The sequence below is a fragment of the Furipterus horrens genome, unplaced genomic scaffold (genome assembly GCF_987537825.1).
Source record: "Furipterus horrens unplaced genomic scaffold, mFurHor1.1.pri manual_scaffold_5, whole genome shotgun sequence".
In the NCBI taxonomy this organism is placed as follows: Eukaryota; Metazoa; Chordata; class Mammalia; order Chiroptera; family Furipteridae; genus Furipterus; species Furipterus horrens.
In genome coordinates, this window is record NW_028327175.1 from 191,121,635 (window position 1) to 191,132,834 (window position 11,200).

At 44.3% G+C, this 11,200-nt stretch overlaps 1 pseudogene; it reads right to left on the reverse strand.

The window, feature by feature from the left end:
- Nucleotides 1-456: 456 nt before the first annotated feature.
- On the reverse strand, nucleotides 457-9,053 carry LOC150010662 (DNA-directed RNA polymerase III subunit RPC10 pseudogene; annotated as a pseudogene).
- Between the last annotated feature and the right edge of the window lie 2,147 nt (nucleotides 9,054-11,200).

Genomic DNA, 11,200 nt, shown 5'->3' on the forward strand with positions numbered 1-11,200 from the left:
TCATTTTAATTAAGTATTCAGAATAGATTTTTATTAAGTAAGTTTGCAATTAACAGGTACATTTTTAGGAACAACTAATATACTAAATTAGTAAGTTTTACTTTATTAGTTGTGCAAACAATGTAAATATTTAAGAGTGTTGGTTAATGGTAAAAGAATATCAATTGCCCAATAAATGTAAAAGATGAATGAACAGGACCTCAATTAACTAGAGTAGAGCATACTTGGTTGTAGATAATCCTCCCCACACACAGAATCCCAGTGGACATTCATGAGTTCATGCACCGATTGGCAGAAGGGCTCTATCCATTTCCTGACGCCCTGGCCAACAACCCTAACAAGGTTAGCTTTCTGCCACGCCAGCAAAGACCCTCAGAACACAGTGCTCGTTCCCAGATGGGATCCACTCTGGGGAATAAGGTGAACAGACACGGTCGCAGCTGGGCCAGCCTGACCCTAGTCCCTCCAGCAGCATCTACACTGAGCATTGCAGCACTTGTAGACAGTGGTCATCAGCTGGGCTGCAGAGAGGGTCTGAAACTGCATGAAATGGGGACAAGAATATTCACCTTTGGGACATGGTTCTGCCGTAGAGTCAACAGTCTCCCAGGCAGCTGCTCCACCAAGCACATCATTACCCACTTCTTTCAGCTTTGGATACTTCTGATTTGTAAGCTTGCGGGTGATGTTGTGCACGTAGGACCAGATGTTGCGGGAGAAATGGTGGCAGCACTGTCCCTCCTCCATGATCAACCCAGTCCTACAGCCTGAGCAGAAGAGCAGCGTGACAGCGGACGTGGTCCGCAGGCTCCTGCAGACACTTGGCACCAATGCTGTCTCTGTCACAAGCTCACCTTGGTCCTGGCCTTGCGGAAGTCCCTTTAAAAAAATCTTTGCCCTTTTGATTGGTGAAATATGCTATCTTTTCATTTTATTGTGCGTTCTTTCTTTATCTCAAAAGCTGAACATTCTTTCAGATTTACTGAGTGTCTAGACTTTTGTTTGAGTCTTTGTCTATTTTTCCAGTACTCTCTTTTCTTAGTATTTCATAAGGTTTACTTGTAAAATAAGGATATTAACTCTTTAGCATAGTGTTAAAATATTTTGCCAGTTTGTCACTTGCCTTTTTATCATTTAATGTTTCTTTAGATACATAAGTCTTTCTTTTATTTCATTGAAAAAATCTCATTCTTTTTCATAATAATTTATTCTACTGATGTGGTATCAACTTTTAGAAAGCTCTGTTTTGATATGTTCTTCTGCTTTTAAAAAACTTTGTATTTTATTTCTATGCTAATCCATCTGTAATATGTTCTAATATATCAAGTGAGATTGTTTTGTCAGTCTTTTACAAATAGCCCCTCTTTCCACCACTTTCTGAATAATCCAGATCTTCTCCCATTGGTTCCTTTATGATCTATGAAGTACTTAAATGTTTTGGTTAAATATTTGGTTCTGTTTATCCATTTAACAAGTCTTATGCCTAGAGCATCATGTTTTAAAGTAGCTTTCTGATCTTCTTTTATCTTTAAGACTCTTTCCTCTGCCCCTCACTCTTTCCCAAAACTTACTTAGCCCTGTGACATGTTTATTTTACCAAGTGAGGTTTAATCGCTATGTCATTATATCATTTTTCTTCAAGAGAAGCAATGCTCATTGTTATTTCCAGGAAGGTGGGTTGGGTTAACTGTCTGCCATCCTCTCAGCCTGCCTCTGGTCCTTTGTCTTTGCCTAGGCTTCCCTTCCCTCTCCACCCCACCTCCTCATCACCCACGTAACTCTAGCCACTGGTTCAATTGCTCAGTTGTTCATCTGGCTGGCTGTCCCCCGTCACCCTGCCTCTGCCACCACCCTCTCTAATCTGAGAGCAACTCAGGAACAGAAGCAGAATCTTGTTCTAAACCTCTGCCCAGCAGTCCTCCTTCTAGAAAAAGGTGTAGAATAAAGGAAAAGGTCGAAATAGAGCCAGGTGGAGGTGGATGTGGAAGGTGAGCTTCTTCTGCCAAGATCTTGAGGAGACCTCAGGGTGCTTGGCTGGGCCTTCCTGGACTCAGAAGCCAGCCCTCCTCAAGGGCCCTTCTTATTCTCCTCACTCTCTTCAAAAGACTTCCATCAAGTCTATGCTTCGCTCTGACCTTCTGCAGAACTGCCTTCACACCACCCACACTGAAGGGATATTATGAGATGATTTCTGTTAAGGACCCAAGTCAAATACTTAGGGAACTAAATTTTAATTTCAACAGCACAATGTGTGGATAAACATCACCATGCTTTATTGCTGTAAATCTGTTGCTAAATTCTTTGCTTCTCTACAAGCCAGAAGCCCAATAAACAATGTCTGCAGTGTTCCAATCATCACGTTGACTGTCATTTTAGATATTCTGAATGACTCACAGCCTTTCTACTAAGTTCAACCTCAGAAGTACTTTCTGAGTAAAGCATTAAGCCTGAAAACCCATAACTCTCAGGGTCATCAGAAAGCAGTTGGGGAAACAAGAGATGCTTACAGGGACCCTTGGAGCTGAAAATGGTGACACCAGGACTGTGGAGGCAGCATGTTTCTAGGCAGTGAGCTGGAGACTCTATGCTTGTGTTCGTATCTATCCTTGAGCAGCTTCCGATTTCAAGGGTGAAATGGAATGACTCTCTCATTAGAAATACATTGGACTTGAAAGAGAAAGAAAGCCATCTTCCTCTCTACATTCTCAACCAAAGATGCTTAATTTGCCCTGGGTAAACAAACAATCATCACCCCTTCTAAATCTACACTCACACCCTGCATTGTAAAAGAAGTGGTAGGATGGTCCCTCATTCATGTGTAGAGGTGTAGAAGTTTTCAAGTCTGTACCAATATTCTGTGAGCAGGCTACCTACCCTGGGCTCTGGCCCTATATATAGGCAGAGGATCAGGGCACTGCCTCAGAGGTAGGATTGAGAACACTGTTCACACTTATGGCCCAAGCCCACACGCCCACACGCCCACACCCAACTGTCACGGAGCCTGAAATTCCTACCACTAGAGTTGCTACTTTCGGTCAAGGCAGAGGCCTCAAGAAAACCCTTGTGCAGATATAAATATAATAAGCAAGAAGTGTTCCGTGATGCTGGGTTGCAAGTAGCATCACACGTGTTTATTTTCCTGTTGCAAATTTTAAAAAGCTTCGGATATTTTGTAAAGAACTGAATAGGGAAGCGGAAATAGTAGTAGCTCCACATTGGTGAAACCTGGCAGACACCACCTTTACCAAGTGAGCAGGGTGACATGATTGATGATGTCGTGTGGGTGTCACGGCCTCTCTAATGCGATGAAATGTGACCAGATACACCCTTGTGTATTCTTCCCCAAGTCTCATAACCCCAGCCTAGTCATGGGAAAAAAATATTTGACGAACTCAGTTCGGGAGACATTCTATAGGATGACTGGCCAGTACTCTCTAAGACTGTCAACGTCATGAAAAACCAGGGAAGACCTAGAAACTGTCACAGAACAGAAGATACTGGGCAGACATGTTGGTTACATGCACTGTGGTACCCTGGATTAGATCCTGGAACAGAAAGATAACATTAGTGGGAAAACTGGTGGCATCCAAATGAAGTTTAGAGTTTAGTTAATATAACAAACCCATGAAGGGCCTGAGCTTTGAAAAATGGACCATGGAAATATAATGGGGCAAATTGGGTGAGGGGTAGACATGAATTTTCTGTACTATCTTTGCAACATTTCTGTAAATCTAAAATTATTCCAAAATAAGGTTTTTTGAGGGTCAGGGAGAAGTTCAACGTATATTTTGTTCTTCGGGGCTCCCATCCCCACTCTTGGGCTATGTGGGAACTCGGGGAATTTAGCAATGCCTTAAACAATTCTTGGAGTTTAGGATTGATGCTCAGAGGGTTTACCTTACATCACCTCATATACCGCGGGTGTAGTCCGCCACCATCTGTCCAGTGCTGTGGTTCGACCTGCTTCACATGCTTCATGAGCCCAGGCCATCCTGGTCCAGGGGCTGGCGAGGAGTTAATGCTGAGTGTTAGGGCCCTTCACATCAGTACCTGACCCTTACCTGGCTGCCAAGTGACCAGCCCACATCCAATAGGTCACCTTTCATAAGACAGTGCCTGCAAGCTAGGATGAGTGTTCACCATATCAGAACGTCACCTCCTTCCACCTGGCCAGCCTTGGGGCTATCCCCTTCGGCCTCCCCTTTAACCCGCAGGGCCCTCATCATTCCAGCAGGCTGAGTCCTGTCTCCTGCAGAGAGAAAGGTATGAATGCTCCCCTGGGACAGGAGAAGTCCCGATAACTAGGACACAGAAACTGCTCCTCTTTTGGCAGAAGAAAGGGAAAAAAATTGCCTCTCATTTCTCCCGGATGAGCTCACAGCTGAGAAAAAAATGGGCACAGTTCATTCTCAAGCTGCTTATTCCATCATGTTCCATGTTCATTATATGGCCTTGCATCGCTAACACGTGGAGGGTGACACATTACAGTCATGGGAAGAAGTGCTGCCAGGCCCTGTACTGCCCTCCACCCCCGAGAAGGTGATGGAGAAGAATGAAAGGATGGGAGAGTCCTTTCCATGAGTCAGCCAGGAGCCCTTTCTAGGGGTGTCAACTGGAACAGCCAATAGAGGGTAGTGTGGGCCCTGGGCTGCTTGGGGGACTCCAAGGTGACCACTTCACATAAAAATAGGGTTCACTGGCCATGAAGGAAGAGAGCCTTGCAATATGTGTGAGAATTTTCTGTCTTGATCTGAGTCTACACTACCATCACCCTTTGAGGCTTAATACCTGTCCCTCCTTTGCAGATATGCATGACCTTGCTCTTACAGGTCAAGGAGTCAACGAATCGGGAGTGTCATCCATGCCCGTGGCAGAATTAGGAACGAGGGGACCCAGCCAAGAGGACTTAGTTAGCATGGTGTCTGGCCCACCTCTCAAACATCACTGACTGTCACGTGGAAGCCCCAGGTGCCACTCTGGACTGAATGACTTCAACATGAGCAAAAGCAGCTGGGGGGCCGTGGTGGGGAGCATGAGTCCCTTCTATTGGATACAGCTGGGTTTCCCAAGGGAGGTAGAGAGAGAGATTCACATAGAGACTTCAGAGAAGAAAGAACAACCTGAGGACCAGAGGAGCCTGGTTAGGATTTGGGAGGATGCTGGTGAGTCTGTCCAATGTGAGGGGTGGCCACAGAGCAAGCTGCAGTCTCTGCCCAGCGGGGAGGCAGTGAAACTCCAGCCAGCACAGCTCTAGAACTGATTTCAGGGACTGTTGCTGGCTGAAGAGCCTCCTAGCTTCATCCTCTAGCCCTCCTGGGATTCTGGAAGTTGCCCAGTACACTTCACACACTTGTTTTTTGGAGCACACCCTTTCTGCTTTAAGGGAACAGACTTGATCTCCGCTATTTGCCATTAAAAGTCCTGACTGAAACATGTTAACTGCTTTTATTCTAAATGTTCATAGATGCATGTCACATGGAAATGACTCTCTCAAGCCTGGAAATAGTAAATTAAATAGATGTAATGGAATCAAGCTGCTGTTTAGCAAAAGAGACTGAAAACTGTGTTTCTGTTTCCTCCTTCCATAATGCATATTAAATAGCCCCATCTTACATTACTTCTGAGCCGCCGAGACTCAAAAACCACAAGTAAGCACATGAAGCTTGTGAGTTAAATATAACAGCCTTTGCTAGGTTCAGCCTGTGGTTTTCCTCTTACAATGAAATGTTAAGGGTGGGGGAGGTGATGAGCTCTGTCCTCTGTTGCTGCTAATGTTTTTAACCAAGGGTCTAAGGCTGTTTGATATTTTTGGCTTCATCATTTCCATTTCCAGTCCCGTTTTGGAAATAAAGGAAGAATAAAGTCCAAAAAAAAGAAGTTCCTGAGCTACAAAACAGTCTTTTGGTCCAAGGTAAAAAGTGAAATTCCTGAGGTCTCTCTTCTTCCCATTAGTCTGCTTTTTTTTTTTTTTTTTTTTTTTTTTTGCATGTAGCAAGCTATACTTCCCTGATATTCTCCTTCTTTCCCTTCCTGTCTTAGTACTGTAGGCTAGTTTCTGTCACAATTTATTGCAGGATTTGCGGTGGCTGTGGACATTTTACTTCTTGGCACTCCTGTATATGAGGCTTCAAAGTCAGGACTCCGCACTAGGAAGAAATCAAGGGGCCACCACTTTGCTCTTGGATCCCGATACTCAAGGAGGGTATATCCGTATTGCCCCCCTGGCCCACCCCCCATCATGTGATGTAGAACCCAACAGAGAAGGGGTTCCCATGGCTGAAATAAGAGACATGGATATTATACTCATTCAGCTTTAGTTTCTGAATTTGAGACAGAGATCAAAGTCCACGATGGTATGATTTTACCTTCTGTGAACTAAGAGCCCTCTTCAACACCGTTGGGAATCTCTAAGAGTAAAAAAATACTAACGCTACTTTCTTTATACAAGGACAGGCACAAACTTTTCTAGCCTCTGTGCGCTTCTGTGTGTGTGTATGTGTAACTGGTCCTCATTTTTCAGAGAACCCAGATTTGCCTCACTTCATCATAGTGATTTTCAACCTGAGCGCCACAGCACACTGGTGTGCAGCAAGGATTTTTAAAACATGCAATGCCTGACTATTTAGTCAGGGGCACTGACCTCTCTTCCCTTGGATTGTCACCTGAAAAAATGACAACAGCCAACACACAGTAGCCTTCTGCTGTGAATGAATCAAAATGATACCTATTTTTTTTTTGTCAGATTAGCAAAAAATATATTTTTTGGTGTGCCGCAGAACTTTAGTAATTAGTTTATGTGTGCCCTGAGATGAAAAAGGTCGCAAATCACTGCTCTATCAGGTATGCAGTCTCTAAGATTGAAAGAACCTGAGTTTTTATTTTTTTTTTCAGCCTAAGTGGCCCCAGTGCCAAACCCAGGGTGACCTCCAAGTTCATATGAACCTCTAGACCCTGAAGGCAGCCTTCTGTGATTGAGGTGATTGAGGAAGGAAGTGGCAGGAGGAAGTTTTTGAAGGCAAGAAATATTTTTGGTGAAGCTCCCTGCAGGCTGTGTAGAAAGACAAATGCAGAGTGTTCTGCTTCCTGAAATTTCCCATGGAATTCATCCCGCCAACTTGCCATTTTGCATCATCTGTAGATAACGGATCATACCAACCCAGTCCCCAGCAGAGTAGGTGTGACATCAGTGGCGGTGGATAAACAAAGGAACAAATGATTTCCAATTATCACTCTAGACTCAAATTCGTAAGGAAGTATGATCTCTAGGAGCACCTTTGCAGATTCATCTCTTCGTGGGAACTTGACCTCCAAACCTTGGATGAGGACAGAGAATGTGGCTTTCACACATGCCCCTAAGACACATTGTTGGAAGTTGCCGACCCCATCCCTATAGGATAACAACTAACTTTGTATAGCATTTGACCCCCACCTAAGTCCCTTTTCTTACTGTATCTCATTGGAGTCTAAAAACAAGAAAGGAAGGCTAGTTCCATTTCAGTTCTACCAAGAATTGTTACGGACTGAATTGTGTCCCCCACATTCATGTGTTGAAGCCCTCATCCCAGGACCTCAGAATGCCACTGCATTTGTAGAGAGGGTCCTCAAAGAGGTAATTAAGTTAAAATGAGGTCATTAGGGTGACCCTAACCCAATATGATTGGTGTCCTTGTAAGAAGATACTAGGACACAGAGAAAAAGAGAGAAAGAGAGCCATCATTCACCTTCCTACACAGAGAGGACATGGCAAGAAGGTGGCCATCTGCAAGCCAAGGAGAGAGAGCTCAGAAAAGAAACAAAAAACAACTACCAACACCGTGATCTTTGACTCCTAGCCTCCAGGACTGTGAGAAAACAAATTTCTGTTGTCAAAGCCACCCAGTCTGTGGTATTTGTTACGGCAGCCCTAACAAACGAATACAGGCTCAAACAGGTTAACACTCAGTACCGGCCAGAGCGGTCTGTAGTCCACAGGTCCCAGTTTGAAAATCCTTTATAAAGTAAAACAATTTACACAGGAGAGGAAAAAAAAAAAAAACCACCCTGCCTCGTAACTGTTAATACGTAACGGGTCCCTGATTCACTTACTGCTTCATCGCAGTTTAATTGCCCAAGGGGTTATACACACAGTCACAAATTATAATGTTCCTTTCATTTCAGGTGACTTGTGGTTCAATTCGTATGTACAGCAAAATGTTCCTTTGATCCTAGGCAGCACTGGAAAATAATTCAGGGTCCTCTGTTCCCACAGGAAAGCTAAAACACCCCTCTTTCTCTATTCTTACTTATCCAATATTTACATTTCTTATTTGAGCAACACACAGAGAGACAATGAGAAAGATTGTGAGAAAAATGGGACTTTCTTAGGTAGACCTCATTCCAATTAAAACAGCCCTTTGACCCAGACTTGTTTCCTTTGGGGATAATTAAACTGCCCTGCCCCTCCCCCTTCGCCCCACCCCCGCCCCCTACCCCCAACCTTGCCTGAGCCAGAAGCCACTGCTCACTGAGAGGGAGCCAAGATTTTACTTTTATAGTTAATGCTTTCCACGACTGCAGACTCCCGGTTGCTCTGCGTGGCCCGAGCAGTGTTTCTCTGCTTTGCATTCTGAAGCAGAACTTAAACTTGGGCGTGAGCAATGTTTTGCATTACGAGCCCATTTCCCCCTTTCCTCCTGGCCTCAGGAGGGGACACTCACAGTGTCCCCGCTGGGCCTGACCTCTGGGGAAATTTCTCACAGCCCACGGAGAACAAGAGCCCCTCAGTCCTGAAGCCAGCTCTGGAACGGGTGGCCCAGGAGCCAAGTTCTATTCTGGGCAGAACACTCCCCCTGCTGAAAGGGCTAGAAAAGCATCTGTCACTGCTGCGGAGAGAGAGGGGGCGGGAGGACAGCTGACTTTCCCAGCAGGCAGAGATCAGACACTACCTGGCTAAAATAGTAACTGCTGAAAGTGACAATGACATAACCCAGGCGTGCGGCCACGGCTGGGAGGTCACATTCTGGGCTCTCCAACCGTGCTCTGGCCAAGGACCGCCCTGGATGACGATTTTGCATCTTGCCCAGCTCCAGACCAAACGGAAGTGTTCTTGAGAACTGGAGTTCTTGTTCATTAAGTTAAGTGATGTATGTTAATTGGGTTCATTAAAAATACGCCCTGTGTCTTCATTATTGTTATCATTGTTGTTTTCAGGATGATCATTAGATCCCTATTAGGACACACACAACTGGCAGGCGTTCCAATAGTGCCAATAAAGGCCAACCACAAATCCGTGATCTTCAAGGGCAGAAGTCGTGTCCCACCCAGACTGTGACATGGGGGCTGGAGGGACATGTGAATGTTAGATATGCCAGGCTGTCAGGAATGTAGCTCTTCCTCTCTTCTAGTGACCCTTGAAGTAAAGGCAAATTTAAGTCTGCTGATCCCCAAGCATCTTAAAATGAGGTGTGAGGCCCCTGGGAGTCTGGGGGACTGTCCGACTTCTAAATAGTCACCACAGGAGGAGGCATTACTGGTCCCCAATACGGCACAACAGAGTTCTTAAAAGGAGAAATCATATCTTTCACTCACCATTATAAGAGAGCTTGCATATTTTTATTTAAATTTTTTTCTGTCATTATTGTTTTTAAATTATATTATAATTAATGCTATTACAGTTGTCCTGATTCTCCCCCCTTGCCCCCCCTCTACCCAGCACCCCCTACTCCCTCAGGCAGTCCCGCCACCATTATTCATGTCTGTGGGTCATCTGTGTAAGTTCTTTGGCTACTCTATTTCCTATGCTGTACTTTACATCCCCATGGTTATTCTGTAACTACCTATTAGTACTACTTAATCCCCTCACCTCTTCACCCATTCCCACACACACACCCCATCCCACCTGGCAACGATCAAAATGCTCTCCATATCCACGATTCTGTCTCTGTTCTTGTTTGCTTAGTTTGTTTTTTAAATTCAATTGTTGATAGATTTGTATTTTTTGCCATTTTATTGCTCATAGTTTTGATCTCCTTCTCTTTCTTAAGTCCCTTTAACATTTCATATGATAATGGCTTGGTGATGATGAATTCCTTTAGTTTTTTTCTTGTCTGGGAAGCTCTTTATTTCCCTTTCAATTTTAAATCATAGCTTTGCTGCATAGAACAGTCTTGGCTACAGCTTTTCCTGACTTTGAATATTTCTTGCCAGTCCTTCTAGTCTGCAAAGTTTCTTTTGAGAAATCAGCTGACAGCCTTATGGGAACTCCCCTGTAGGTAACTAACTTTTCTCTTGCTGCCTTTAAAATTCTCTCTTTATCGTTAACCTTTGGCATTTTAATTATGATGTGTCTTGGAGTGGGCCTCTTTGCAACTATCTTGTTTGGGACTCTCTGTGCTTCCTGGACGTACATGTCTATTTTCTTCAACAAGTTAGGGAAGTTTTCTTTCATTATTTTTTCAAAAGATTTCCAATTTCTTGCTCTTTCTCTTCTCCTTCTGGCACCCCTGTGATGTGAATGTTGGATGCTTGAAGTTGTGCTAGAAGCTGCTGACACTATCCTTGGTTTTTTGGATTCTTTTTTTCCCTTGTTGTTCTGATTGGTTGTTTTTTGCTTCTTTGTGTTCCAAATCATTGATTTGATTTTCAGCTTCATCCACTCTACTGTTGTTTCTCTGTAAATTGTTCTTTATTTAAGTTAGTTTATCCTTTGTTTCTGACTGGATCTTTTTTATGCTGCTGAGGTCCTCGCTAAGTTCCTTGAGCATCCTTATAACCAGTATTTTGAACTCTGCATCTGATAGATTGCTTATCTCCATTTTGTTTAGCTCTTTTCCAGGAGCTTTGATCTGTCCTTTTATTTGGGCCATGTTCTTTGTCTCCTCACTTTAGCAGCCGCCCTGTGTTTGTTTCTGTGTATTGGGTAGAGCTGCTTTGACTCCATGTCTTGGTAGCATGGCCTAATATAGTAGGTGTCCTGTAGGGTTCAGTGGCACAGCCTCTCCTATCACCCAAGCTGGGTGGGTACTGAGCTGCACCCTTCATGTGGGCTAAGTATACCCTCCTCTTGCAATTGAGCCTTGGTTGCTGTTGGCTGATCAATGGAGGGATTTGCCCAGGCCAGTCAGCTGCAAGGACTGGCTGTGACCACTGACCACCAACCTCCACCCTCCGTGGAGGAGGGGCTGTGCAGGGGCAGGATAGTGGTGCTCCTACATGGTCTGTA